This window comes from Gopherus evgoodei, chromosome 1 (genome assembly GCF_007399415.2).
Source record: "Gopherus evgoodei ecotype Sinaloan lineage chromosome 1, rGopEvg1_v1.p, whole genome shotgun sequence".
Lineage (NCBI taxonomy): Eukaryota > Metazoa > Chordata > Testudines > Testudinidae > Gopherus > Gopherus evgoodei.
The window spans coordinates 140,226,537-140,254,115 of record NC_044322.1 but is presented as its reverse complement, the minus strand read 5'-3'; the positions used below and the strand labels follow the sequence as shown (position 1 = coordinate 140,254,115).

At 43.9% G+C, this 27,579-nt stretch overlaps 2 protein-coding genes and 1 non-coding gene across 8 annotated transcripts in view; 2 read left to right on the top strand and 1 right to left on the bottom strand.

The window, feature by feature from the left end:
* PPEF1 (protein phosphatase with EF-hand domain 1) overlaps positions 1-11,341 on the bottom strand; it is a 64,444-nt gene extending 53,103 nt beyond the window's left edge. Inside the window, exons 1-4 of one of the 6 annotated variants that reach the window (XM_030574198.1) lie at positions 11,034-11,341; positions 9,876-9,910; positions 9,138-9,175; positions 5,912-5,990 (exon numbers count right to left, since the gene is read on the bottom strand). The gene's annotated coding sequence lies outside the window, so the exon portion shown is untranslated. Of the gene's footprint in view, positions 1-5,911; positions 5,991-9,137 lie in introns of all 6 variants that reach the window. The other 5 variants (XM_030574196.1, XM_030574194.1, XM_030574200.1 and 2 more) reach the window with 5 other exon arrangements.
* Positions 11,342-11,558: 217 nt separating this feature from the next.
* Positions 11,559-11,631, top strand: TRNAV-UAC. The gene has a single exon. It is a non-coding gene; the product is annotated as a tRNA-Val (tRNA).
* The window catches only part of RS1 (retinoschisin 1), a 40,575-nt gene continuing 24,614 nt past the window's right edge, over positions 11,619-27,579 (top strand). Inside the window, exon 1 of the mRNA XM_030552051.1 lies at positions 11,619-11,868. The gene's annotated coding sequence lies outside the window, so the exon portion shown is untranslated. The remainder of the gene's footprint in view (positions 11,869-27,579) is intronic.

The following is a 27,579-nucleotide window of genomic DNA, read 5'->3' as shown; positions in this document are numbered from 1 at the left end:
AACTATGGCCCAGGGGCCGCATCCAGCCCTCCAGATGTTTTAATCTGGCCCTCAGGCCAGGGAGGGGGGTCCAGGGCTTGCCCTGCTCTGGCTCCCAGAAGCAGCACCATGTCCCCGCTTCTGCTCCTATGCACAGGGGCAGCCACGAGGCTCCACATGCTGCCCCCGCCTCAAGTGCCACCCCTGCAGCTCCTATTGGCTGGGAACCATGGCCAATGGGAGCTACAGAGGTGGTGCCTGCGGACATGGCAGTGCACAGAGTTGCCTGGCTGTGCCTCCACATAGGAGCTGGAGGGGGAACATGCTGCTGCTTCTGGGAGCTTCTTGAGGTAAGCACCCCCCAAAGCCTACACTGCTGACCCCCTCCCATGCCCCAACCCCCTGCACCACGCAATGCCCCCCCCTCCCCAACCCCCTCGGTCCCAGCCTGGAGCACCCTTCTGCACCTCCAACCCCGCATCCTCAGCCTCACCCCAGAGCCCACACACCTAGCCAGAACCCTCACTCCAACACCCAATTTATTGGCAAGCCATACATTTTCCATACCCAGATGCGACCCTCGGGACAAAAACTTCACCCAACCCCTCTCGAAGCTCTCATCTAGTCCCACAGGGTAAAGCAAGGTATGTAGAATACTTCCTCACTATCCTGGGGTAAGAAAAATGATCATCAACCGCACCTTTCCCAATACCCACAATTTGGTCATGCCACTGCTCAGGAATCTAAACTCTTAATTTATTTATTTTTTTAAAGGGAATCAAATGGTAGAAAAAACTTCTAAAGATTTTACAAAAAACACCATTAAAATCTTTTCAGATGAGATACGAAACCAAGGTCCTGGCCACTTGTGGTCATTAAAGACCTATATGACACTTTTCCCTAAGAATAGCAGTGTTCAAACCCAAGGTCTTAAACAAATTTCTATTTGGATAGCAACATTCTGCCTACTTAAAATTTCTCACAGGGCTGTTTTTCCCCCAAGTCTAAAAAAATAAAATAAATTCTGTCTTTCTTAAAGCCATGGCTTTACTGAGCTCAATCTTGATCTCCTTCCTGACTCTCAAAACTCCCTTTGATTTCAGCAAAACTTTTGTCTGAAAAAGGAATACACGATCAGCCCCAAAACTCTAAATTAAACTAAGTTTATACATCAAAATGTGCCTAAATCAGTTAATTTAGTATTTTAGCCAACCTGTAGATTCACAGAGTTTAAGGCCAGAAGGGACCACTAGATCATCTAGTCCAGGGATCGGCAACCTTTGGCATGCGGCTTGCCAGGGTAAGCCCCCAGGTGGGCTGGGCCAGTTTGTTTACCTGCCACATCCGCAGGTTCAGCCGATCATGGCTCCCACTGGATGCAGTTCACTGTCCCAGGCCAATGGGGGCTGCTGGAAGTGGCACGAGCTGAGGGATGTATAGGCTGCTGCTTCCTGCCATCCCCATTGGCCTGGAGCAGCAAACTGCGGCCACTGGGAGCTGCGATCGGTCGAACCTGTGGACGTGGCAGGTAAACAAACCAGCCCGGCCTGCCAGGGTGCTTACCCTGGCAAGCTGCATGCCAAAGGTTGCCGATCCCTGATCTAGTCTGACCTCCTATATGACATAGGCCATAGTATTTCATCTAGTTATCCCTGTATTGAGCCCAATAATTTGTTTTTCCAGAAAGGCAACCAGTCTTGATCTGAGGATGGAGAATCCACTACTTCCCTTGGTATTTTCTCCTCAGGAAGTTTCTTGTACACTGTAACAAGCCACCTCTTGAGACCAGCCCCGTCCCTATGAATTACGGTGCTCTACGCAGCCTGAACACCTGCTCCCCATCACGGAGGATCTGTGCTGTGCTCAAGGCCTGTGGAGCTGCAGAGGCAGGAGCTGTGGGGGGACTGCTTTGGGGGCCCCCCACAGGCCCAGAACAGCCTGGGAGAGTAGCAGGCAGCCTGGCACCGGCAGCAGGAAGTGGAACAACTCAGTCCCAGCCTGCTCTGCTCCCCCCACCCCAGCTGGGGGAGGGGGCTTTGGGGAAGGGGTCTCCCTCCTCCCCCCCACTGGTGGCAGGAAACAGAGCAACACAGCGGGAAGCCAGAGGAGTGGAGCGGACTGGATTGCTCTGCTTCCTTCCACCACCAGTGAATATGGGGGTAGGCCTGACCCCTGCTGCCAGCAACAAGCCCCCCTACTAATTCCCTGGACTGCATCCATCGCTGGGGGAGGGGGCTTCGGAGAAGGAGTGGAAAATGGGGCTGAGGTGGGGGCAGCAAGAGGCGGGGCAGGGGGAGTTGTCCCCTGCCCCAGACCCCCCTAGGAAAGCACAGGAGAGCCAGCTCGGGCATGGGGCTGGCTGATGGTCCTGCCACATACCAAGCATGCAGCTGCGTAGGACACCGTGAAATTTGGGGCAACTTGATGCGGCAAATTTCGTGGTGCCCGATGCAACTGCATATTTTGCATATGCCTAAGGACAGCCCTGCTTGAGACCTATGTACAAGATCCTACAATGTAAAGTGAAATCCTAGTGGTAGAATGGATATATTTTTAAAGTGTAAAATTATTTTGTGGCAGAACACTGAAGCAAATTATATCGTAAATTTATTAGTTTACATCTTAATTTACTGAGCTGATTTTTTGCGGCTTTTCTCATGTCCTATGCACACCTGTCTATTTTCTAAATCTGTTTTATGTTACTGTCCCTGTCATAATAAAGTTTGGGTAATAAATAAACACAGACACATCCTGAGATGATTTTATGTCATCCTAAAAAGTTTTAATTTTTTTTGACAGTATACACTTTCCCTCAGAGTTACAGTATCTAATCCTTTATGTATGATCATTCTGTTCCAAAATACATGCAAATAAAAATACATTACAACTTCTTTTCACTACACTTTGGTGGTATATGTTATTTATCAAATATTTACTCTACGTGATATATTCATGCATGTGAGCAATTTTTAATATTTCAAAATAAGAAGATATAGGGCTTAGTCCAACTTTCACTGAAGTCTTTAGACAGGTTTCCTTTGATTTCAATGGGAGTGGGATCGAATCCTTAATTGTTAGCTTCCATAGGATACAAACCTCCATTGTGTGTTCACTTTCTATTCTATTCCTGTGGAAATTCTGTGCCAAAATATTAAAAATTCTGTGCCAAAACATTAAAAATTATGCACACAATATTTTTAAATTATGCAAATTGTATTTATTAATAAGTGTAGTTCCAGCATGGCAGTGGGGAGTACAGACCACTGCTGCATGAGGTGGGAGATCACCCTGAAGCACCCACCTCCTTGGATACAGGGACTTGGCAGTGAGGCTGCACCAGGGCAAATGTTAGGCCGATTCCCCTAAATCGGGCACCACGCCTACGAGGGCCCTGCGCCCTAAAGTAGAGTGCCTAACTTTTTAATTTTTACTCACCCGGCAGCGGTCCAGGTCTTCGGCGGCGGGTCCTTCAGTGCGTGGAAGACCCGGAGTGAGTGAAGGACCCGGCCCTGAAGTGCCGCCGAAGACCCAGACCACCCTGCAGTTCCTAAAGCCAGCCGTGGGCTGCACCTGACCTTGACATAGTACAAGGGTTGGGCCTACCCCAGAAACACACCAGGGCCTTGCCCCTCTGCATTATGTGCACCAGGTGTGGGTGGGCAGGCTCAGCCCATCAGGATCCAAGTGTGGAAGAGTTTAGTATAGGGGGAATCCAGGTGTGGGGTGAGAGGTTTCTGTGTGGGACAATCTGGGTGCAGGCAGCTCATTGGGAGATCTGGATGCACAGGGGCTCATTGTGGGGTGCTGGGTGAAAGGGCAATGGGACTCTGCAGGGGATCCATGTGAAGGTGGTTGGGGCTCAGCGGGGGGTGTCTGGGTATGGGGGGCTCTGGGTGCAGGGGGAGTGGGGTATGATGGATTGGGGGGCCCAGGTGCAGCTGCTTGGGGATCAGTGGGGGTGGGGGTCTGAGTGTTGGGGGCTCATTGGAGGGGTCCAGGTGTAGGGCTTGTCAGGGTGAGGGTTCAATGTGCCTGCTTGATAGGGGAGCCCCGGCTGCTGCCAAGGGAATGCCGCATGCCAGGCTCCCGCTTCCCCGCACAATTCCGCTATTCCCTTTTCTTCTCCATTCCCCTGATTCACACATTCCCCTCCCTCTACCCTGTTCCACCCCCTTCCTTCCCCACTGCCTCTTCACCCCCGTGGCCCCCTTCCCTCATTTCCCTACCCCCTCCTTGCCAGCTCCACCGCAGGGACTTACTGTTGCACAGAAAAAAGGAAGGATCCCAGCACACAGAAGGGGAGAACGACTGGCACTAGGGTACCCAGGAGGCCGTGTTCAGCTGCAGAGTCAGTGGAGCTGAGAGGCAGCCTCCTTCAGCTGGGCAGCATTGCCCTTGCAGAAATGGTGGGGGGCAGCGGCATGTAACCCCATGTGCTCCCCATGCCTCACCTCTGTTTTGAGGGGGCAATCCCCTCCCCCCCCCAAATGCACCCAAGGTCATCCTCCCCCCCCCCCCACGGCTTCCCTTTGGTTCACGGCCATTTTCTGCAGGGAAGCACAGGAATTCTGCAGAGGGGAAGGGCATTTTCTGCAGGAGCACAGTCACACAGAATCCCTCCACGAGTAATATTTATAAAAGTTCTTGTTCTCTTAGTGATTTGGTGTGACTAGCCTCAGTGGGAATTTGATAAAGGGAATGGTCTGCGCCACCTCTCCAATAACCAAACAGGATCATGATACCATGCAACTTGAGGAAACAGAAGTGAATGCAGTTTCCAAGTTAACCCCCTCTATGTTCCAGTCCCGTGACATAAGTTATGACCTAACGAAGTGGCTTCCCCTTTTACGCATGGCAGGAAGAACACAGAACTTCCATGAGGAGGAGGAGGCATATACTCTTTTGCTGAACATAAGGTACACTGTGCACCATTAAAGCACTGAAAGGAATTATACTGAGAGCTTATTCTTGAAACAGCTAGTAGGCAACAACCTATATCTGAAATGAGAGAGTTGGTGTAACATGATCATCAATAAATGCTGCTAGTGCAAAGGTTAGGTAATCTCTTACAATTGCATCCACCTGAAATATGACATACATGCTGTCATCATGAATGTACATTTTTTTGTTCCACATAGTGTTTCGAAACTAAGTTCTTAAACAGATTACCATGCATGAATGTCACCAACATAAGTAAAATTTAGTTACAGGCTTATTTCTGAGAAGCTCCAGTTACAAAGTGATTTAACTGATATTTTTCAGGGATGGACTATGACCACAAGTCAGAGAGAATCCGCTCCTTCAGAGCTCTGAACAAGTTCTTCCTCCTCTTATCCCATTTTGCCACAAAACTCAGAAAATAATTATTTTTAACAGTGCACACTTGGAGGCCATCCAATCACACAATAAAAGGGAAAAAAAACAAGAAGGGAAGAGCGGACCTGCATGTCCTGCTTGCGGTCCTCACTAGTCCAGATTGCACCCCAGAATGTCATATCCCCTGAGTGTCTGTGTATAGCTGCAGCCCTTGCCAGCACACTCCAATCACACTCTGGCTTCCACCCCTTGGTTACCACTTGCAGGATGACCCCAACACACTCCCAGTCCCAGATTTTCCTTCAAAATGTGTGTTCTGCACTGTCCAGCCCTTTCCCAGACAGTTCAGATATTTTAGGTCCATTGCCCCTGTAAGGGGTCAATGTCCAACAGTTTGCTCCTTTAAATGGAGTTACCACACAGCCAAGTTTAAGCACAACACCAGATTCGTTTTGATTAAAGAATAAAACAAGTTTATTTAACTACAGAGAGAGATTTTAAGTGAGTACAAGTACAAGGCATTAAAATCAGAAATGATTACAAGAGAAATAAAGATAAAACTATTTCTAGTGCTAAAGCTTAACTAACTAGACTTGGTTCAAGATAAAATTCTTACCACATTCTCCCAGCAACAGGGCTGACCAAATTTCAGGGCAGGATCTCTCCCAGAGTCAAATGGCTGCTTCCTTTGTTGTCTTAGGTGAAAAAGAGAGGAGAGAGAAAGAGAAAGAGAGAGATAGGAAGAGATACCTAGGGTTATTTTTGCTTATCCCTTTATAGTTGTCCTCCCTTGAAATCCATTTTCCTGAGGATTATCCCTAGATAAAGTTAATTTCTGCTGTGAGGATGTAGACAAGGAGGCTGGTGGTAAAAGAAGTTCCATGCTGTTTGCTAAAATGCAGATCAGTTTGTTCCTGCCCTTCTTGCTTCCCAAAGAATGGCCATTTGACAGGTGATTGCCATCAGCTTTGAAGACATCAGGCTACAAGCATCAAAAGGATGTGGAAAAAATGGAAAGAGTCCAGTGAAGGGCAACAAAAATGATTAGGAGGCTGGAGCACAAGATTTACGATGTGAGGCTGAGGGAACTGGGATTATTTAGTCTGCAGAAGGATGAGGGGGGATTTGATAGCTGCTTTCAACTACCTGAAAGGGGGTTCCAAAGAGAATGGATCTAGATTGTTCTCAGTGACAGAAGATGACAGAATGAGGAGTAATGGCTTCAAGTTGCAGTGGGGGAGGTATAGGTTGGATATTAGGAAAAAAATTTGCTCTAGGAGAGTGGTGAAGCACTGGAATGGGTTACCTAGGGAGGTGGTGGAATCTCCATCCTTAGAGGTTTTTAAGGTCAGGCTTGACAAAGCCTGGGCTGCGATGATTTAGTTGGTGATTGGTCCTGCTTTGAGCAGGGGGTTGGACTAGATGACCTCCTGAGGTCCCTTCCAACCCTGATATTCTATTATTCCATGATCAGCTTGTCTCTGAGAAACTGGTTTACCCAGACATGTCTGGTAAAACACATTTCAGACCTAATTTCAGCTTATGTTTATAACTTTACATATAATCATGCTACATACATTTCATCATGTTATTGACCAGTGAGTTGTGCCTTTTGAGGTATCATCTAAAAACTAACATTTTGTACAAAGATTGTTACAACGGTGTGTAGGATGTAGTGGTTGTCACATCTGCTTTACATGCAGAGTCCTGGGTTCATGCCCCAATGAAACAAAAACCTCTGATTTTATTTTTAATAGGCAGCAGGTTTAAAACAAACAAATGGAAGTATTTCTTCACACAATGCACAGTCAACGTGGGAAACTCTTTGCCAGAGGATGCTGTGAAGGTCAAGACTGTAACAGGGTTTAAAAACAAACCAAACCAAACCCCTATATCATTTTATGGAAGATAGGTCCATCAGTAGCTATTAGCCAGGATAGGCAGGGATGGTGACCCTAGCCTCTGTTTGCCAGAAGCTGGGAATGGATCACTTAATGATTACCTGTTCTGTTCATTCCCTCTGAAACACCTGGCATTGGCCACTGCTGGAAGACAGGATACTGGGCTAGATGGACCTTTGGTCTCACCTAGTATGGCTGTTCTTAAGTTCTTATGGATGTGAATACAGGAGTGCATTCAGTCACAAGGGTGTTCGGCTTTTAAATTGGAAAGAAACTGGGCCAAAACATGTAAGCCATCAGAATGTCTTCAGTAAAAAAGCAAAACGTTATCTCCAAACTACAGACAGAGACCCAAAGGTACAATTTTGTAACTCTGAAACACCCACTTTACTTATAATGTCCCATAATAGGTTTCTTAGGTACTTGGTGCTTTTTGTATCTTGAAAAGATGTAGCTTTTAGAGAGATTAAGAGATCTAACAATAATTTTACCCAATAATTCACTTTCAAAACCAGCTACTGAGGGAGACGGTAGATACTCATTCATATCTCTAATATAAACTCCCTCTTCACTTGAAAAGTACGTACAATTGTGATAATAATCTAAAGAAAAAATCAAATATTCCTCTGACTTTTCAGTGTAAACTTACACTAGAAAGATGAAATCCATCAAAGTCTGAAAATCACGTGGCACTGCCAAGATAATACCAAACATAGCAATTTGCATTCAAGTTTTTAAAAATGGAAACTAAAAAGAGACCAATTAAACTAATGTTGAAGTTCAAACACCCACATACAGACCTACCCACACACAGACATTGAGTACATGCCTCCCCAGTACATTAAACTCAGATTTCCTCTGCCTTAAATTTGGTACCACATTTGGTAACCAAAAAACAAAAAATAAATAAAATAAAACATGGCGAGGAGATATCTTCAAAGGGTCCCATGTTAAAAGCCTCTCGGAAAATATTTATTTCAGTACTTTGATGTTTCCCCTCTTAAGATACCACTGAATCTTATTTTAAGTCTAATCCTATTTAAGTACCTTTTCCTTGAATGTATGACAAGGTAGTATAATGCATTAGACAGTACACTGGACTGGAAGTCAGAGATGTGGATTCTGGTCCCACCTCACCCATTCATCTCCCATGTGACCACAGGCAAGTCACTTCAACTGTCTTTGTGCCTCAGTTTCCCCTCCCAACTTTTGTCTGTTTTGTCTATTTAGATTGTAAACTGTTCGGGGTGGGGGTAAGAGAAACAATCCTTCATCCCTACTGAGGCCTCCAGGAACTAATGAATATTTTTTTTAAGTATTTTTAAGGTACTGAAGGTACCATTATGAGAGTTAATCCTAAAGCAGCGGTTCTCAAACTGTGGGTTGGGACCCCAAAGTGGGTCTCGCCCCTGTTTTAATGGGGTTGCCAGGACTGGCTTAGACTTGATGGGGTCTGGGGCCAAGGCCGGAGGCCCATCACATAGGGCTGCAGCTCAAGCCCATATACTATGGGAAGAAGCCCCTGCACATACAAATGTTTACAGGATCATGTTCTTACTGAGATGTGTTAACTAGCACTAAAAAAATGTTCCAAGGGTGCAATGTTGCAAAGTGTATTTCAGAATACCTACAGAGTGTGTTTCACGGTACCTACCCAAACATATGTTATACCATAAAGATCAGGAACAGTTAGTTGGGTAAGGAGAGCATCAGGAACTATAGGGAATGAGCAACTCATCAAAGTGAGCACTGAGAGCCCTCTCCTGACAGAACACATATCCTCAGTGCTACACTGTAAGAAAATGGCACCTCCAAAGCTCTTGTCTGTCTTTCAAGTATTGTTTGTGTTCACTGAAAACACACCCACATTAAAGTTAAAGTAACGATTTAGTTAAAAAACAAATGCCTCACAGTTAAGGCAATAACTTATCCTTTACGTACCCAAGCACCAGTGTCCTTGGTATGGCAGATCTGATGTGCTAGAACAAGAGGCAAAATGGGGAGGGTTAAAGAACAGTTTTAGGCTTCTCTTTACATTTTTTTTCTTCTGTCATTTCAAGGAAAATGCTTAATATTTTTATGCAGATTTTAGAAAGCAAATGTCTTTGGTTTGTTTTCTTAATGCTCGCAAATTCAAACACTAATACATACTACATAATTATTGTTAGGGTATATCATAATAACCACTACTTTGGATCCATTCCGGACTATCTCACAACTTCTTAAAGGGGCACTATATAAGAGCAACAAATTCCATTTCCTTATTATCCTTTTTAAAAAAAACTACCTTCTACGCCAAAGAAAATATATCACTGCTGTTTTTCTCCCAGTGAAAAAAGTGGTTAAAAAAAGCTACAATATATTATTGCATTAATACTCTCCCATAACTGATTTTTAACAAATCCACACAGCCACACTCCCCAGAAACAGCAGGGGCATGTATGCATCTCACTATGCTCATCCTGCCCTTAAAACGTTCTGTCAGCATTCTGGGTATTGAAATGAAATATATCAATTTAAGAATGTGCTCTCTTCTTGTTCTCAAGAATAGAGCAACTAAGCAAAGCAGGAGACAGGCACGATATACACAACTATGGCTTCAAATAAAAACAAAGTTGTCAGTCCCGACAGTGTCATTTTTAAAAAGACAAAGTTTGATTCCCTCACCCACCTACTTACTGTTACTGCCCCTTCAAAGCCTTTATAGTCCAGGGCTGAAAAAATTATTAAAACATTAAAATGTGTTAATTAAAAATGTTAAATGCTTCTTAACTGCTCCTTCAGACACATCATGAAAATCTGCACTGAGGTATAAACAACATAGGCCCTCAATGCTACAAAGAGTCATACACATGCTGAACTTCTATGCAGGTGAGAAATCTTGTTGACTTCCATTACAATTAATGTCACATGTAACTCTTTGCAGGACCCTCAGCACTCATGCACAATACTACTGTGGCTTTGTTCGTACTAGAGAACTGAGCTAAATTATTCGTGTTTAAATACAATAGTGCTACAACCCAGGTCAACAACCATCTCCTTGGTTAGTGTGAATAGGGGAGTTTCATCCTGCTACTCATGCTGTCCCAATAATGTAGGTAATTATATTATAGTTTCATAAAATGGTTGGAGGATCAAGTGTTCCCCATGTTCCCCAAAAAAAGTGTGTTCAAGAAAAGCATTTCATTGCCTGTGAAAAATATGTCTCACAGGGGTCTACTACTTTCCCTGATCAGCATGGATAAAAGGGAGTTTGGTCTTTGAACCACATTACAAAACAGCGCTAAATGTACTAAGTAATTTGGGGACTGACTCCAACATGACTCTCAGAAAATAACACCTACCCTGTTGGGCAGATTCCAGACCAGAACCATGTTGAAAAACAGCTATAGCTAAAACAGCCAGCACAGTACCCAGTATGGACATGACCCCTTTGGTTGCCAGAAATTCCATTTGAATTGCAAACGTTCTAAATACTAAATAGACATTTATTTTTGTTCAGCCACTGGCTTGAGGCAGCCATTACACTTCTGTGGGCCTCAGTTTCCTCATCTATAAACCCAGAGATAGCCACAGCCATCTTTTTAAATGCGTTTACAGAGATCCTTGGATGAAGAGTTTTATCTAAGTGCAAGCTGTAGTAAGATTATTGTCATTTCAGACTGTATGCTCCTTGGAGCAGGAAGAGTCAGTCTCTGCACCTGGAGCACGCTGTGGGTACTAAATGATTACTACAAAATATCTTGCCTGATATTTTCTTTTTTCCTTGAACCTTCTGGTTCACATCCCTGGGCCAATCGCCTAAGAAACTCCAATCATCTTGCCCCACACACTCACCTTTTAGATGCTGCAGGGGAGAAGAAATTAAAACCCCGTGTCTATTCCTGTTGTGCTCTACCCAGACCTAAAGTAAATTACAGGCATGAACCGGAGAGTTTCTGTTCCACTCAGAAACTCAACCACATCCTTCTGCACATGCTCTGTGCTGGCCGCCAGAGCAGGGAGCCGCTCGCTGCTTGCACCTGTGGCTTGGGGGCAGGCGTCTCCTTCCCAACAACCTACCCGGTGCCACTAGTTCCATGCCTGGCCGGTTCCTGATCTAGGAGCGGCACGGGCCGGCCTGGAGCAAGCCGCGCGCTCCCAGGCCTGCGGGCAGCAGCCGCCGGGGGAAGGGGGCGGCACACGCTCTGCACAGGGGCCGCCCTGCGCGCGCTGAGGCTCCTGCGGCTGCTCCCCGGAAGCGCCACGCGCTGGGGGCCTGGAGCCGCCGGGGCCAGCAGCCGCTCGTTCTCACGGGGTGGGCGGGAGGCGTGCGGTAGCGTCCTGCATAAGGATGGCGATGGCAGACGTTCGTCATGTGGCGGTTCCATAGTGTAGTGGTTATCACGTCTGCTTTACACGCAGAAGGTCCTGGGTTCGAGCCCCAGTGGAACCAAAGCCTGTGTTTTTGTTTTGCGTTAGGTTTCTTTTCTGGGGAAGGGGATAGTTAGATTCTTCCCGTTTTTCCAGTCGGGGTTTTGTTAAGGAGAATTTATAGTCACGTTTCGAAATAAATAAACCCGACTGAGGTCTGTGACCGGTGACACTGCAGCAGCATGCACCCGAAGGGGCCAGTATCTGCGGCTTGCATCCAGCGACGTGCAAGCCAAGCTCCTGTTCCTGCCTTGAAAAGGTAACTCAGGTGCCTCGCAGGTTCACCATCCTGCAGGGGTTCTCTAGCTTTGCTATCTCACCAGAGACACTGTGCCATGCAGAGAGCTTGCCAAAAAAAATCAACAGGCATGCAGGGGACTGGCCAAGATGACCTCTCGAGGTCTCTTCAAGTTTTATGATTCTATTGAATACACTTTGTGTAAATTTAATTGTTCTTCTCTTCGGGTTTTGTTCCAAACGGTTTGAAATTGACTCATTTTTCCTTTAAAACAATCCTTGCAAGACATTTGTAATAAAAAATTGAAATCAAATTGTTTAGTTGATCAAAAACGGGGTTTCTGGGAAAGGAAATAGTTTGACAACATTTTCAAGAATGTTTTAGATAAAAAAAATTGGATTAAAAAGTCTCTTTTCAAAAGGCAAATTTATAATAATGAAAAAAGTAATTGCTACAATGCCAGTTATTGTTCAGAAAAAATGGCTTTTTAAAAAAAGATAATTTCAATAAACAATTCAAAAAATGTTGGCCAGCTGTAATACTGACTCACATCTCCTCCTATTTTACTTCCTTTTGTAAATTTCCTACATACAGCTAGGGTTTATATGTCAAAGAAATATGAGGAAAGCATTTAATGCATTTTATTTTCTGTTAGTATACTTTTGCACCTGGTAATATGGAGGAGAACCAGCATCATATGACCAATTAGCCTGTGGCATAAGTGCTTTGTGGACAACTGCTGATCCACAGATCACAGATTATGTTCTGTGTCATAAGGAGCAATCCTAGCTGGAAAATATAACAGTGAACCATTGTTCCCTGGAGAATATACCAGAGGGAATTATTCCAAACTGAGGAATATACTATGGGAACAAGCCTAGCATGAGAGGAAGCCAGATCTTGGGCCTGATTCTCCTCTATTTTGTACCTTGTGTGTCATTTACACCTATGCCAAGTGTATATAAGACACAACCATTCTGATCTGGTAGCACTTTAAACCCTCTCTGCACAGGTATAAATATCTGTACAAAGGATAGCAATGGCATGGGAGTCAGGTAGTCTGGGTTCTACTCTCAGCTTTTCTACAGACATTCACTGAGTATTACTTCTGGTAAGGTTGTAAGGCCAAAAGCGCTTATGGATTCTGGGTGGACAGACACAGAGGCTTTGCTCTTTAATAGTGCTTAGGACCAATAGCTTCAACACAGGACCAGATTCTGATAATATCAGTCACACTGAGTACCACCTCATTTCTTGAGTCGTCCCCATTGAGGTCAACAGGAATATTTGTGGATTAAAGTGCTACTCAGTATGAATAAGGTAGGCAGACTCAACCAAAATAAACAGAAGTTACAAGTGATCAGCACCTTTGAAAAATCAGTTCCAAAGCAACTCAAATTGGGCACCCAAAGTCAGTGCCAGCTTATAAATTTTTGGGCTTTAACCTCTGTACATTTTAGTTTCCCTATGTCTAAACTGGAGTAATAATACTTTCAGTAGTGTAGTCAAGCTGAACTCAGGCAAACTGAGGTTACCCACTTCTCAGTTGGGGACTATGGAATTTATCTTCTCATTTGAGGAATCTGAAGTTGACTTTAGGTTAGTTTACCCTTTTCTTTTTTTTTTAACCACCACTGAATACTTCCCTCAAGGGGGTGTCATAAAACTAAATCCATTTATATTTGTAAGGTGCGAAGATACTGTGATGATGAGCACTCTAAAACAATATGTGGATAAATAAACACAGGAGAACAGATCGGAGAGTGCAATCTTTAACTGTTCCCTCCTCCTGGAGTAGAATGGCTGGAATAGCTCAGTCTGATCCTCGTTTTAAGGTGTAAATCTGGACTGGATTCAATGGAATTTGCAGTGTGAGTGTAAATCAGGCCTGATGTGTCCGAAGAGGTCTTTTCCGTCTCTGGTTTCTATGTACCATCCTCTTTTGTCCTTATCTGAGCAAAACGTAATGGACTGCAGTAAGAGTTTTGCTCACTAAAGAACCACAAAATGTGTCCCCTATGATTCAGACCTCTACAAAGTTAATGTGTACTGGTAAGTACAGAACTGATGAGAGATTCCCAGAGTATATTTTGATTCCATAACCCAGGAGACAATAGTGAATAGAAACACTGATGCATGCAGCATGGGGAGTGTGCAGCATTATCAGGAAGTGAGGGAAAGAGACAGGGGGAGTAGCATCTGAAGAGGGATGAGTGTTTCTAAGTACTGATAGCTTCTGTGATAATAACAGTTCTGCTGCTGCTTCCGCCACCCACTCACAGACTTCTGCTGCTGAATGCAAATAACCTCATTGTGACGCATGGCGGGGAACCCTGAGGTCAGCACAGTAGGTAATTGGTGATATCATCACTGATGTGAAGAAGGCTTCATCCCACCTGCATTATCTAACATAGGTCTCTGCCAGAGAACTGCAGGGCAGTGTTCATACTCCTGTGCTTGTGACTCTTCAGCTAAGTGTCAGCATATTTTATCCAAGACATAAAGCTAGTTTGTACAGCTTTAAATACTTTTGATTTTATATCCATGTCAATTCACTTGTTCTCAAATATTTCATTGTTTGAATGCTTGGGAAAAATGCAATTCCCGTCATATGTTGTGTCCATTTTTCTTTGTGTGTATGTAATTGTTTTTACTCTTTATTTTACCTGCGTACAACAAAATCAATACAATATTAAATAAGAGAAACGGAGACTTAAAATCTGGGCCATCTCAAATTGCATTGGACTGATATTTTTGCATTTAACTGTCTTTATAAAAATGCTCCTCCGTGATGTACATAGTGTTGTTGCAACCATGTGACCCCAGGATATTACAGAGACAAAGTGAGTGAGGTAATAACTTTTATTGGACCAACTTCTGTTGGCAGGGGCGGCAGGTTTGTATAATTTTTGGTGGTGCCCAGAATGGGTCCAAGTCTCTCCCCCCACACACACACCTGCCTAAGGCTCTGGGTGTGGGCTCTGGGGTGGGGCAGGGAGTTGAAGTGTGGGCGGGCAGGCTTTGGGAGGGAGTTTGGGTGCGGCGGGGTGGACTCTGGGCTGGGGCCAGGGGTTGGGGTGTGGGGTGTGGCCTTTGAGAAGGAGTTTGTGTGCGGGGGGGGTGGGCTCTGGGCTGGAGAAGGGGGGTGGAGGTGGGACCCTGGGAGGGAGTTTGGGTGCAGGCTCTGGGCTGAGGCAGGGGGTTCAGGTGTGGCGCTTACCTTGGGCAGTTCCCAGAAGTTCCCAAAACTCCCTCTGGCAGCAGCTCCTAGGCGGGAGGGCGGAGGGGGGAAGAGAGGTCACTACACGCCATTGCCTGCAGGCACTGCCCCCACAGCTTTCATTGGCTGTAGTTGGCAGAGTCGGTGCTAGGGGCGGGGGCAGCACACAGAGACAACCCCCCCCCCGGGGCCACAGGTATGTGCCAGCTGCTTCCAGAAGCAAAGCGGGCAGGCAGGAAGCTGCCTTAGCCCTGCTGCACTGCCAGTGGTGACGGCGGGGGCCCCAGCCCCTTTTAAATCATGCAGAGGTGGCTGGGGGGGACGTTCCAGGGCAGTCCTGCAGGGGCAGCAGGCGGAGTTGGGGGAGAAACCCAGCCCCGAACTTTGGTGGAGCCGGGCCCCTCATGCTCTTGTGTTGGTGGAGCATGGGCACCACGGGCCCATACAACTCGCCACCCCTGTCTGCTGCAGTTAACACATATTTCAAGGGACCATTCAAGATGAAGTGGCCAGTTAACACTCCTCCAGCTGTAGGGCAGAAAGGAAGTAGTGGGGAAGCCACTGGAAGGGGAGGTTCTTAGTGGGTTAGTGCAGATTATGGTCCTAGGCCTAAGGCTGCCATCAAGTATATTTTCTGACAGTGGAATTCACTCTGTGCATAGAGCCATCACATGCCTGTGCATTACCCAAGTCCCATTTTGGGTAGTGCATAGGCCTTGTGCAGGCTGTCTGAATAGCACTGAGTATCACCCCCACGAGGAATGGCATCATATGTGAGTGCAAGGGGCTTCGAAAGAAAACTAGAGTGTGTCTCACGGTAGAGTCCATTCCAGGGCTCAGAGAGAGCAGCTCCATGATCCCAAATCTTCTGGGGGAGAAAAACGATTGTTTCTTCCTGCTACAAGAATTGCTAACATTAAAAATATACCTCATCACTATTCAGTGGAGGGACTTTCTAATCCACTGTACCACAGAAGATATGAGCTGTGTGGATTTGAAGGGGAGAGCAATTAACTGTTGGAACTGTTACATCATTTGGAAAAGGATATTGAACTTTTTAAATAAAGTTGTCTCGTCAGCTGATATGTCGTCACTCAAAGGAGATATGTCATCACTCATTAGCAGTTCAATTGTGCCATTAAGGCACAGTCGTCGTCGTCCCCCCCCCTGCCCCCGTAGAAGGCTGCTCAGAGCGTGCCTACCCCAGGGAAACTGCTGGCAGGCTATGGGAGGCTATGAGAGAGGGAGAGAATAGGAGCAACAGCACCATAGCACATAGATACAAAGGACCAGCTTTCACCTGTGACCTGGAAAGGAGAGGCAGGGCTGGAGGAAATGTCCTCTCTCTTAGAATTATTAACTGTTATTAATTAACTGTATAATTAAGTTTGGGTAAGAAGGCAGGCTCTGTTATGGCAACTATGGGTTTGGCTAGACTGCTATAAAAAACTCACAACTCCCAGTCTGAGAGCTTGACTCAGGCTCTCGGGACTCAGGCTGCAGGGCTAAAAATGGCTGTGGAGATGTTTGGGTTTTGGCTGGAGCTTGGGCTACATTTCAGGGTCTCAGAGCCCAGACTCCAAACAAAGCCCAGACATTTACACTTGTAACCCTTCTGCCCCTCTAGTTGGCAGCAACAAGGGCCGGGTTCAGTATCCAGGGGTTCCGTTTCAGTAACACAATGCATAACCGGCTCGAGCCCCCACCCAGTGACCTGGGACACTCACATACCACACCCCCCTGGGCGCCTCTAGGAGGCAATACTTCCCCTCTCGCAAGCACGGAGTCTGAGTGTAGCAAAATCTTTTTTAATAAAGGAAGGAATCAATGTGGCATCCCATTGGAGAAACACCACAAACAGGGTTATAACACAAACCATAAACAAAAACCCACCTCCAAGTACGTTTGCCACTGTCCTTTTTCCGCTTAGGGTTTTAAGTCCAATCACCCCAAAGTCCAACAACCCAAAAGTCTCTGGTCAGTGCCACCCCAGAGTTCGAGAGTCTATCTGTAGAGGTCCCTCCCCCCCAGCCTGGGTAGAAAGGGGCACCTTACGTGGTCCAGGGCCCACTGCCCTGCCTCTCCGTGGGTTCTGCTTCCGCCTTCTCCACGAACTGCTCCGCTTTACCAGCTGCTCCACTCTGCTCCTCCAGCCGTCCTCAGGAACTGCTCCGCTCCACCAGCTGCTCTGCTCCATGAGCTGTTCTGCAAAACTGCTCGGCTCTGCTCACTCTGTGGGCCGCGCCACCCGTCCCACAGCTACTCCGCTCTGCTGCCACCAGCTGTCCCATGATCCGCTCCAGCCGTCCCCGCAACTGCTCCACTCCACCAGCTGCTCTGTCCACAGCATATCTTCAGGCTCCCCCACTAGTTAGCACAATGCTCAGTGCTCTCAGCTCAGTCATTTCAGCTCTTTTTGTGATTTCAACTCTTAGTGATCTCAGCTCTTAGTGGGGGAGCCCCAGTGCTAGTGCACCATTAGCCCAAAGGGCATTCAGCTCAGTAACCTGTATTTAGATTCTTGAGAGAATAAAAAAACCAACTCTGACATTCCACAGTGGAGAGAGGAGGAGGTGCAACTAGTGCTTCTAGCTCCACAAGGAGACTGCACCACCAGGCACAGATACCTGTCCCCAGCCTCTCTCTCCATTCTCTGGGTTTTGGAACCCATGTCCCATGTCTAGCCAGTACCACCCAACTGAGGGTGAGCAATTTGTCACCAAGCAATCCCACAGCTTGGGAGTCTGGGATAGGGTGGGCGTGCCTATGCAAATACACTCTCTGACATTCTTTCCACCAGATGTCAGGGTAGAGCTTATCCTGACTCTGCTTACACACTGAAATTTCTAGCCCCTCAGTCTGAGCCCTGCAAGTCCAAGTGAGCTGACCTGAGCCATCCATGGCCAAGCCATAAGTCTTTTCTTGCAGTGTAGATGTAACCTATTGTGCCATAGTCCTCCTTGGTAAAACTCTGTGTAAGCAGAGTCAGTTTGAGCCCTACCCTGACATCTGGTGGTGAATTATGGGGAATGTGGAAAGGAATTTTAGGTATTTGCATTGGCACACCCATCCCACCTAGCGTAGCCCACGGCAGCTTGGGATGGCTATTTTGACAGCTCTGGGATCCCCAATTTCTTTGTTACTGGGGCAGGAGCAATAAAGTGTTGTCACCCTGATTATGTGAATGAGGAACTATGAGACTGCTTTATGACAGAGATGTCGCAGTATAAATTAGGTGAAACTTGCTAGACAAGGGACATGGGTCCCAAAACCCAGTGAATTGAGAGAGCTGGGGACAGGTATCTGTGCCTGGTGGTGTAGGTGCCTTGCGTGAGCCAGAAGCACCAGTTCCACCCACTCCTCTCCACTGTCGAATATCAGAGTTGATTTTTTTATTCCCTTAAGAATCTAGATACAGGTTACTGAGCTGAACTCACTTTGGGCTAATGGTGCACTAGCACTGGGGCTCCCCTACTATGAGCTGAAATCACTAAGAGTTGAAATCACTAAAGAGCTGGAATTACAGAGCTGAGAGCACTAAGTACTGTGCTAACTAGTGGGGGAGCCTGAAGCTATACTGCGGAACAGAGCAGCTGGTGGAGTGGAGCAGTTTGTGGGGATGGCTGGAGCAGATCACGGGACAGCTGGTGGAGCAGAGCGGCTGGCGGAGCGGAGCAGTTTGTGAGGATGGCTGGAGGAGCAGAGTGGAGTGGCTGGTAGAGCGGAGCAGTTCATGGAGAAGGCAGAAGCAGAACCCCACAGAGAGGCAGGGCAGTTGGCCCCGGAGCACATAAGGTGCCCCTTTCTACCCAGGCTCGGGGGGGACCTCTGCAGATAGACTCCTGAACTCTGGGGCTGCACTGACCCAGGACAGAGACTTTTGGATTGTGGGACTTTTGGGACTGTGGGTGATTTGGGGGTTGCTGGACTCAAGAGCCCAGGGAAAAGGACACCGCCCAATTTCCAGGGGTGGGTCTTTGCTCATGGTTTGGTCTATGAACTCTAGCTGAGGTGTTTTCCCAATTTAATGCTTGTTGTTTATCTCATGTAATTAAACCTTTTCTGCTACACCAAGACTCATGCTTGTGAGAGGGGAAGTATTGCCTCTTCGAGGCGCCCAGGGGTGTGTGTAAGATTTTCCCAGGTCACTGGGTGGGGTCTCGAGCTGGTTTTGCATTGTGTTATTGAAACGGAACCCCTGGATACTGAACCTGGCCCTTGTTGTTCCCAACTCAGAGGGGCAGAAGAGTTACATCCGTATAAGTTGATGGAGTTACACCCAGGATATATTTGCCCCATTATGGTTACATTTAGGCACGGTTACCACAGAAGCTGCACAGTTCTAGTGATGTGAAGTGGAAAAAGAAAGATTATTTGGGGTTGGAAAGAGTGTCCAGGATATTTTACTTTTTAAGTTATATTTATGTGACTTTTTTTCACTCCAGCCACTCAATGACTTTTTCTTTAAAATGTGCTAAATCAACATCCCTGATTACGTAACATTTTCTTAATCGATAAGAAGCAAAGGGCAGAAAGCAGCAGTGGCTGAATCTAGCAGCAACACATTTGACCTATGCAGTGATTTATCTGATGGCTACCTGTAAAATCTTAGATCTCCTGAATCGCTTTTTCAGTAGAAACACCAATACTATCCTTCCACTAAAGTCCCCGACAGTCATACCTAGTTAATAGGGCTTTAGGCTCTGAGCCAAAGTGAGAGTCTTTCCACTGACTTCAATAGACTTTAGAGAAGGCTCTCACTGTCTTCAGTTTAAAACTATTATTACAATGGTCTGCAATTTAAATTCCCTGATAGTGACTTTTAATGGAAGGATACTATGAGGTAGAACTTTTAGCAAAGGAAGGCTTCGTATGGTGGTTTATTTTTTGTTTCAAGATTTTACAAGTAGTCAGCAGATAAATAGCTGCATAGGTCAAATGTGCTGCTTCTCCTAGATTAAGTCATTGCTGCTCTCAATCCTTTGCTCTTTGTGGGCTGAGAAAACATTATAACCAGGGTTGTTTTCTAAGCATGACAGTTTTTAGAAAAACAAATATCACCAAGTGGTTATGGTGGGAAAAAATGAAGGGGGAAATATAATATGTACACACTATACAGTCGTGCCTTTTAAATATTGTTCCTCTTGATATCTTCTCTAGGATAGAGCTTTGATGACTGCAGTAGTGTGTGGCTGGCATGATTGTATTTGGTAAAACCATGAGAGCTAAGGAGGGTAAGGTGCTTAATGAGGCATTGCTTAAGTTAATCTCACTCCTCAGAAAGCTGTGCAGAGCGCTAGGTACCCATTCTGGAAAGACAAAAGAAGAGATGCAGTTCAAGATGGAGAACATCCTGCTGTCTCTTCTTTTCTGCTACAAAGGTATGCACGGTACCTACTTGTAGGCATTTTTGGCTGTTTTTGTTTATATTTCTTGTTTCACTCGCTCCTCTTTATTCTGCCTCTGGCTGTGGGGTAAAGAGTGAGCTCTTCTGAAATGTTATTGGAGGCACAATAATTTGTGTAAAGGAAAAATTCTAGAGCAGACATAATGCAGACACTTGCATTTGAGAGAGAGTGCGCGAGAGAAATGATTTCTCATAGTTCTCTGAATACCAAATAATTGCCGTTTTAAAAAACTGATATATAATTTGCCAAAATATAAATTTGGACAGGAGACTGTAATGATTCTTAATCAGGGAGTAAATAATAGTTGTTTGAAAAATGAGGTACTGTATAATATGAAGGAACTGGTCTCTCATGAATCAAACTTCTTGATTAAGTGAAGGTTGGTTGTAACCATTGACAGCATAACATTGCATTTCTGATTATACAGATCCTTAGTTTCCAAAGATTTTTCAGAGGTTTCCAGAACTGGAAAATCAGAATTGTAGTGGAAAGATTTCAAAAGAACTCCTATACTGTATAAAAAATAGATATCTGTAGAAAAATTGAAAAGTATTTACTGATTTTGAAGCTATCCAAAATTTAAGTTTAAGGAAACTATCAATAATAGGAGTTTAATATGAGTTGTCAAAATCCAGAAAATGTAGGGGTCACAGCTACCCTCCATCCTTAATTAACCCCATTGTGCCTAGGTATTACCAGCGTTAGCTACAAGTAGATACATTTATAGACTCCTTTGAAATTCTGACCCCATTCGAATCAAAGGCAAAACTCCCATTAACATCAAGGGGCAGGATTTCACCCCTTAATATCTAACCACATTAAGGATCACAGAATTTCACAAGTCAGAGAATATAGACAATCCAATTCATCCTTCTGAGAATGCAAAATTGTTCCTTTTAGTATATTTTTTATTGTTTTGTCTAGTCTAGTTTTTAAAGTCCCAAACCTATTCATATCTATGTCCACTATTTTAGCCTAATGTTTCATGTGATTAGGCCAGTTTTCTCAAATTAGCCGTGCCTTAATTTCATCCTATGATTCTTTGTTGTAGCTCCTTTCAGATATTTATACACTGTTATAATATCCCATATCTCTCTGTCTTAGTTTGCATGTAGCTGACTTGTCAGCCTTCTACCAGGAACTTATGGGTTTAAGCCAAACCTTTAGCATTACTTGACTGGGTGTGGAGGGGCTTTATTGTGACGTGTTTCTATTTTCCTATGAATCCCAGCACTGCTTCGTTTTGATTGGGCATCCACATTTCTGCAAAAAATTACTTGCGCCATCACTTTCCAAACTTTGCTTTCTGTATTTCATGTTTTTCTCTCCTTCCTCACTGAAGTGCCATCTATACTGCACATTTACCTCCTGTACATTAAAATGACTGCGGTCCAGTCTTTCATCCCAATCCCTTAGAATTCTCATCAGCTTCTCCCTGTAACGTAAACCATCAAGAAGGTGCCACCAGGTCAGTCACGTAAGCTCTGAGCAGTTATCCTGTACTAACCAATTTAGTTGTTCTCTTCAGTTTGACATGCACCTTTTTGCTGGTTCTTATATTTGCAATGGGCCCTACCAAAGCAGCAGCAGATGGTGCTAAAGCAAGCTCTTGTGACTAGTGCCTGAGCAGTTGTTGGTCCCAAATCCATATGAAAATAAAGTGCACACCGAGCTTTCCATTGACACAAATATGTTTTAACGCATTAAATGTGACATGTTTATTCCGCATTCTTCTGTCAGTGTCTGTATATGCATGGAAAAATGAACTCATTCCTAAATTTAAAAAAAAAAAATGAGCCTCTTCTGTATTAGCTGTGGGTTTAACAAGACATTCAAATCACATTAAGGGCCACCTTAAGTTACACCCAGGCTACCCCAATACATCTAATGGCAGCAATATACCTTATGCCCATCAATACTAAGGAAGAATGGTGTGAATCTCAAGATCAGAGCTGCTCAACATTACTCAGATGAAAAAAAAATAATTAAAAAGGCCTTTTTCAAAAGCAAAAAACCTCATTTTGAAAAACTGTTTTTGAAATTATTTAGTTTTTGCAAATACTTTTCACAATACCTTTTTATTGAAAAATGTATCAAAAACATTACTGAAAACATCAAAAACATTATCAAGATGGTTGTTGCAATTGTTTCCATTTACCAAAGCATTGTAATAATCATTTTGTTAGTAGTTTTTGATAACATTTTTCATTAAAAAATAATTGACTTTTCACACATAAAAATAAAAAAACTAGAACTCTGAAGTGGATCCATTTTGAGTGCTGTGAAACAGAAACAATTTGAAAACTTCGAAGTCTTCATAATTTTTCTTTTTTGATCATTTGTAATTAAGATGCCTGAGGTGAAATCTTGTCCCACTGAATTCGGTTAAGTTTTTGACTTCAGTGGGGCTGGGATTTCAATCCAGATGCCTAAATTTTCAAATACATATTTATGTCCTGCCTACCCCAGGTCACAAAACATGATGTTTATATCATTATTTTCTACTTTGTATTAAAGGGAAATGACATGGAACATTCCTAGCAAGTTTAAAGAGCAGAGAGAAGTTTAAAAAAAAATAGCATCTGTCTCTTCTTGGGAAGTAGCTGGTTCAGGAGATGGCTAATGAGATACTAACCTTTCACCATTTATGTCTCTGGCTCAAATCCTGCCCTGATTGGTAGTTACTGAAATGAACTGGTGGCCTCAGCCCAGGAGACACACGTAGCTGCATCACAACTGGCTCCCTGTTGGCTGTGGAGAAAACACATGAATAAAGTTAGAGCGGGGACCAGGAGTGAAACTGCACAAGACCTGCAACTGCACTGCGGGGGACACATCAACAAGATAGCAGATAGGAGAACAGGTCCCCCTTATACCCCACAGCAGCTCTGTTGATGTCTATTGGCAATCTTTGTAGACCAGCCAAGGGATGCATTGGTGTGAAGACTTCAGGTCAAATTTTGAAAGGGGCCTTGAAACTTAAGGGCTGAAGTCCCTTTTTAAAAGCAAACTAGGCCTTTAGGGACAGATTCTCCAAAGTATTTAGGTGCTTTAAGATGTCGATAGGCACCTAGTAGGATCTTCAAAAGCACTAGGTGCCTAACTCCCACTGAAATCAACTGTGTTTAAATCTGCCCTGTACACAAGGTACACATGATACGCATTCAGTGGAATTCACCCCTGTGGAGGAACAGCCCAAGACCTCTACTTCACTTAAGTTCCAGTAAAGCCCTATTTAGAGGTTTTAAGTGGCAACGGTAAGTTTGCTGGGCCTCTCTGACAGGGGGTAAAATCCAGGCCTGACTGACCGCTAAGTGCCTAAGTTCGTTTTGGAAAAAAAAAATGGGACACAAGCTCCTGAATCACTTTGGCAGTTTTGAAACTTTTGTCCTGAGTTACTATATCGCAAGAATTTGAACCCTGCAGCCCCGGGCTAAGGCACACGAAACGTACATTGTTGTTGTGTGTGCTGCTTTTGTAACATCCAAGGAATAAGCCCTGGAAAAACATGAGACCCTGCCTGAATCTGGTTGTTAATCCTGAACAGAAGGGTCCCTGTAACACAATTCATCACAAGAGCAGATTGCTAGCTAGTGTAAATCACTGTCTTTTCACTGACTGAATGAAATCAGTGGAATGTGTCCAATTTACACAAGCTGAGCATCTGGCCCAAAGAGCACATTTTGCAGCTGAAACGTCAAAGGGCTGAAATATTTGACAAATGGCTGACAGAGGAGTATTGCACACAAAAGGTGAGATAACGTGCAGAGGGCGAGCAAGAGGCCTATGCACCACTTAAATGCAATTTAAATACTATGAGTGAAATCCTGGCCCCAGTGAAGTCAATGGCAAAGCTATGGATTTCAATGGACCCAGGATTTCACTCCCAGCACATTTGCCCTCAGCCTCTTATGTCCTCTAAAAAGGGCTTATTAGCTCGGGTTGGTCCTCTGCACAGGGATTAATTACACTGAATATGTATCAGTATGACGTTATATATTTATATAGCATCACTTATCCCCAGAGATCCTAAGGTGTTCATTAGATTTCTACAGCACCAATGGAATGAATTCACCTTTAGTAGAGAGGCCAGCAGGTAACCAGCACTGTAAGATATGAGGGGAGGGGAAATTATAAAGAATTCCATTTACTACTGTAATTACAGCAGAGAGATTTGAATTTTTATAGTATTACTTATTCCACAGAGACCAAATTAGTCTCAAATTTTGGATTATATCTTATTTATGACATTCATTGTATAAACTACTACATAAATATATTATACATTTCTAGTTTTTAAAACCCAGATATTCCCTCATCTTGTTGAAAGGACACTGACAAGTAGTTTAGGACCAAAATTTGATGTACATGTCAATGGTTTTATAATTTCAGGAACTCATTTGTAAGTCTAACACTGCCAAGCATGTGTGAACATCTCAAATATTATAATTTAAGGACCGGAGACATCAAAAGAATGTAAATACACATGCCTTAGGCCTAATTCTGCTTTCATTTGTTCCTGTGCTACCCAACTGATGTCAGTAGGGTTACATGGATGCTGAGTATTTAGTTTACTGCGTGCAAAAAGCAAACAGACCCAAAGTTGTATTTTCTTTTTAATAAACACAAACAGCAGAATACTAAGGAATACGTTTGGAGGGACTTTTGCCCATTTGCATAATTATGACTTCTATTAACTTCTCTATAAAAAGGTAGTATGGACTGGCATAATAAGCATTGAGTTGGGAAAGTCTCAGTTCTAATCTTGCCTCTGCCACTGATGCTTTGTGTGGCTTTGGGTAATTCACTTCAGCTTCTATTCCAGTTTCCCTACCTACAAACTAAGTATGATAGCACTTATCTGTGGTGCGTGTACCTCAGAGTGGGGCTTAAGAGGATAAAAATAAATATCTGTGCAGTGTCTTAACCCTTTCAAGTGCTAAGTGTTGTATTATAAAACTCCATTTAATAATTTAATATATATTGTGACATAAAGACATATATTGTGACATAAAGAGACACTATCATTTGGAAACCAAGTCAGATTCAGAAAATGAATTAGAAGTAGTTTTAGGTACATCACCTATTTCTTTAGTTTTCCTGTCAGGATTTTGTAGTTTTTGTCATATTTTTTCATGTTAACATATTTTTCTTTGTCTTGTTACTGCGTGAAATGACTCACACAAACAAGAGGTGTAACTGACTGACTTACTTGATTATACTGGTGTGAAATAATTACATTGATTGTGCCCTATAAACTGTAAAAATAGAAAATACGATTTACTAATTTCTCTCTTTATGGTATACTTATCTGTTATCTACACAAATAATAGGCAAAATATTTCCAAGCAGAAGTGTGATTTTTAGTTTGACAATGTTCATTTAAAGAAGCAAATAAACAAAAATAAACATTCTCCACATCTGTGTTTAAAATATTTTGATTTACTTGAGTTTATTTGGTCATATAACATGATCTATTTTAATCATGTGTTATATAATCTAAAAAGAGTTCACTGTTTCATAAATAGATCTCTCATATGTTATTACATCTGTCATAAAACATAATCACTCTTGAAAATATGCTCTAGCATCCTTTCAGTGTCGTATATCTAATATGCACTGCCACATGTTATCTTAGTAGTATCCATGCTCTTTAAATGGTGTCAATTCTGTTCTTTTCCTTTGACTGAAAATTTGCTTCCTCTTAACAGTATCATTTTAGACCACAGTAAGCTGTATGCCTTACTTTCCCAATTAACTCTTTTTTTTTTCCTAATAACTATTAGAAATTTTATGAGAGGCTGCAACTTCCTGTTCCTTTCATTAAATGTGCTGGGGTTTTTAATATAATCATGGCAGTTTATCTCTCTTGTACCTGACCAAACCCGACTTGGCTTGATCTCCAGTTAATTGCTTTCAGTCATGTGACAATCGTCAACGTAAATTTTTTTTTAAAAGCTAGATGTTGGGTCTGCAGTGTAACTGCTGCCACCAAATTAACAGTACTTGTCAAAGATCCACTCACTGTGATTTCCCCAATTACAAAAGAAAGCTATTCAGAACATTCAGGGCAGATAAGGTAAGGTGCAAAAGGGGTGATATGAGGCTCCACTTGGAGCTGAGCCAACAGTTTTTGCAGAGTCTCAGCTGTGGTGCACAGAAGATTATCAGTTTGTAATGATTAAGTCTCAGATGGTCACGGTGCTTTACAGAACATAGAATAAGACATTGTTCTTGCCTTGAAGACTGTACAATCTAGACCGACCAGACAAGACGCAGGACACCAGTACAGAAAAGGGTGGGGGTGGTGGTTGAGAGCAGGGATCAGTGAGTCTAGCATAAGCTGAAGACTAAATGTGTGGGGAGAGCAGGACTGCTCAATCACAGGGACAGTGCCCAAGGCGGGCTACCCAGTGCTATCAACAACTCACAACAAAATGCATGGGCACTGGGAGCCAGCAGGAATGAGGACAGGGATGGAGAAGCTCTCCTTCCTGAGGCTGCTCCTTTTGTGCCCCACCCCCTCTTAGCCCCAACCCAAGCCTAGTGCTGCTCCTCATGCCTACTCCTCCCATTCACTCAGTGTTCAGCCCTAGGGCAACAGCTGTTCAAGAGGCCATGGCACAAAATGGCCCCATAAGCAACTGACCGTAAGCCACCAGCACCCCAAAATAAAGCCAGTACAGACATAGAAAACTGGCGGTGGTTCTTCTTTTCACAAGAATTCATATGACATGAAATATGACACCAGCATTACTCCTTTTTTGTGTCTAATTCCAGAGTAAATTTTAGAGCTGGTAACAAACAAGAAAATTTTTCACAACAAAATTATCCTCTTTTCACAGAAAATTGCTGGACTTCAACATTTTTCAGCAAGTTCTATAGCTGGTCAAAAATCAATGACAATTTTTTTTGGCAAACTAATTCCTTTTTTCCACTGAAAAATTTTAGAATTAGATTTTTTTTTGGCAAACATTTTGGCAAAAAAATTGTCCCATTTTGATTGAAAACTTTTGAATTTTGAAAATTTCCAACCAGCTTAAATAAATTCCTAACTTCTTCTTATTGTGCTCTCGCTTTTACCGTCCTTGAATTACCTGTGAA